Here is a 3,468-nt window from a genome sequence, read left to right on the forward strand (position 1 = left end):
GGAAACCAGACTTCCTGGAGCCCTTGAGGTTAAAATGACTCACCTGAGACCATTGCTCAGAGGTGATCTTTGAATCTTAAACCTTGAGCCAAAAACTGATCTCCTGAAAATAACCTTTAAATCAACCAGTGTTGTTGTTGTGTGCCGTCCAGTGAATTCTGACTCGTAATGACCCTATATGACAGCGTAGAACTGTCCCACAGGGTTTCCTAGGCTATAATCTTTCCAGCCACCACTCGTGTCAGTTTGTCAGAAAAGACCAAAATGGGTGTCAGAAGAGACTGAAACTTGGTCTTGAACATAGATAGTGAAAGCGAATGGAAGATGAAGTGAAAGAGCTGAACAGAAAATTTCAAAGGGCAGCTCCAGAAGACAAAGTAAAGTATTATAATGAAACGTGGAGTTAGAAAACCAAAAGGGAAGAACACACTCCGTATCTCTCAAGCTGAAAGTACTGAAGGAAAAATTCAAGCCTCGAGTTGCAATTTTGAAAGATTATATGGGCAAAATATTGAACAATTCAGGAAGCATCAAAAGAAGATGGAAGGAATACACAAAGTCACTGTACCAAAAAGAACTGATCAATGTTCAGTCATTTCAAAAGGTAGCATATGAATCAAGAACCAATGGTATTGAAGGAAAAAGTCCAAGCTGCACTGAAGGCATTGGTGAAAAATAAGGCTCTAGGAATTGATGGGATACCAAATGAGATGTTTCAACAAACAGATGCAACGCTGGAAGTGCTCACTCCTCTATGCCAAGAAATTTGGAAGATAGCTACCTGACCAACTGGCTGGAAGAGATCCATATTTGTGGCCATTCCAAAGAAAGGTGATCCAACAGAATGCAGAAATTATCAAACAATATCATTAATATCAGAAACCCTGATGGTGTAGTGGTTAAGAGCTATGGCTGCTAACCAAAAGGTCGGCAGTTTGAATCCACCAGGAGCTCCTTGGAAACTCTATGGGGCAGTTCTACTCTGTCCCATAGGGTCACTATCAGTCGGAATTGACTCGACGGCAATGGGTTTGGTTTTTGGTTTATCATTAATATCACATGCAAGTAAAATTTTGCTGAAGATCATTCAAAAATAGTTGTAGCAGTACATCCACAGGGACTACCAAAAATTCAAGCCGGATGCAGAAGAGGAGGTGGAACGAGAGATATCATTGCTGATGTCAGATGGATCTTGGCTGAAAGCAGAGAATACCAGAAAGATGTTTACCTGTGTTTTATTGACTAGGCAAAGGCATTCGACTGTGTGGATCATGAAAAATTATGGATAACATCATGAAGAATGGGAATTCCAGAACACTTAATTGTGTTCATTCGGAACCTGTACATAGACCAAGAGGCAGTTGTTCAAACAGAACAGTGGGATAACGCATGGTTTAAAGTCAGGAAAGGTGTTAAGTCAGGGTTGTATCCTTTCACCATACTTAATCTGTATGCTGAGCAAATAATCAGGGAAACTGGACTATATGAAGAAGAATGTGAAATCAGGACTGGAGGAAGACTCATCAACAACCTGCGTTATGCAGATGACACAACCTTGCTTGCTGAAAGTGAAGAGGACTGGAAGCACTTACTGATGAAGATCAAAGACCACAGCGTTCAGTATGGATTACACTTCAACATAAAGAAAACAAAAAATCCTCACAACTGGACCAATAAGCAACATCATGATTAATTGGGAAAAGATTGAAGTTGTCTAGGATTTCTTTTTACTTGGATCCACAACTGACACCCCTGGAAGCAGCAGTCAAGAAATCAATGTATTGCATTGGGCAAATCTGCTGCAAAAGACCTCTTTAAAGTGTTAAAAAGCAAAGATGTCACTTTGAGGACTAAGGTGCGCCTGACCCAAGCCATGGTATTTTCAATCACCTCATATGCATGCAAAAGCTGGACAATGAATAAGGAAGACTGAAGAAGAATTGGTGCATTTGAATTATAGTATTGGTGAAGAATATTGAATATACCATAGACTGCCAGAAGAACGAACAAATCGTCTTGGAAAAGGTACAGTCAGAAAGCTCTTTGGAAGTGAGGATGGTGAGGCTTCCTCTCATGTACTTTGGACAAGTTATCAGAGGGACTAGTCCCTGGAGAAGGATATCATGCTTGATAAAGTAGAGGGTCAATGAAAAAGAAAAAGACCCTTAAAGAGCTGGATTGACAAAGTCGCTGCAACAATGGGCTCAAACACAGCAATGACTGTGAGGATGTCGAAGGACTGGGCAGTGTTTCATTCCATTGTACATAGGGTCGCTGAGTTGGAACCGACCCGATGGCATCTAACAATTAACAATAACAGTCTTTCCAGGAGCAGATCGCCTGGTCTTTTTTTTGAGGGAGCAGGTGGTGGGTTCCAACTGCTGACTTTTCTGTTAGCAGCCAAGCGCTCAACCATTGCACCACCAGGGCTCAGTCAAATAACAGTCTAGCTTAGTTAGTAAACAATGTTTGCCTCATATATTGTGCTCTTTTGAAGAATTACCCATGTGCAGTCAGTTTTGACAGCAGCAATTCCAAAGGTCAGACTAGAAGTTATGTTTTAAGGCCAATCAGTAATTATTTGAATTGTCTGTCAAGAAAATGTTATAAGGAATCCTGCATGTCCACAGGTTATTTCCATGGCATTGTGTGATTACTTGCTATAAGCTGGAGTATATGAATCTGTGAAGGGTCTTTCTTCCTCAGAAATGTTGCCCCAATTTGCAAATAGTATATTAAATAAAATTCAGTCAGTTTCTATTACTGGCTTAATAATGATTTTATTTTAACACTTGTTTATCTTATTTTTGTTGTCCCCACTGTAATGTCAGCTACACGAGGCAGGGGCAGGGCCCAGGCTAGGGTGAGGCCAGTGAGGTGCGCGGTTGCAAGGGCAGGGCACGATCCGTCTTTTTTTTTTAAATTCTTGATTATTTTGTTCATTGTGAGCTTTTCTGCCTTAATTTTGAAATTTCAAACTATTGCATGAAAATACTATTTATCTTGATTACTGAGTTTTGAGCGTTCCCCACGAAAATGCCTCACTCCCCTCACTCTAGACCTAGCCCTGGCACGGAGTTTTAACTGTTTTGTCGACTGCTGCCATCTCCAGCACCTAGAACTTGGCACATTAGCGCTCGTTCCCTAAATAAGATATTCTTTAAGAACCGCCTTCCCCCAATTTTTTCCAAGATTCCACAAACCTTTCCAGCTTGGAAGCAGACAGCCAGAAAGAATAGAGCCAGGTCTCCCCACCGCGGCGTCCCATCCCTGCTCCGAGGCTAACGGCTCCTTGCTCCTCCCTCGCCCTCCCGATCCCCCTTCTCAGGATCTAGGCTGCAGCAAGATCTCTAGTGAGAGGCAGGCATTCAAATATGCAAGGAGCTGGCGGCAGAATTCCTGGGGTAGGACGCGCGGACGGGGCGGGCCGAGCACGGGCTGGGGCGGGGAAGGCAGAGCACGGGGTGG

The sequence above is a fragment of the Trichechus manatus genome, unplaced genomic scaffold (genome assembly GCF_000243295.1).
Source record: "Trichechus manatus latirostris isolate Lorelei unplaced genomic scaffold, TriManLat1.0 scaffold00120, whole genome shotgun sequence".
Classification (NCBI taxonomy): domain Eukaryota; kingdom Metazoa; phylum Chordata; class Mammalia; order Sirenia; family Trichechidae; genus Trichechus; species Trichechus manatus.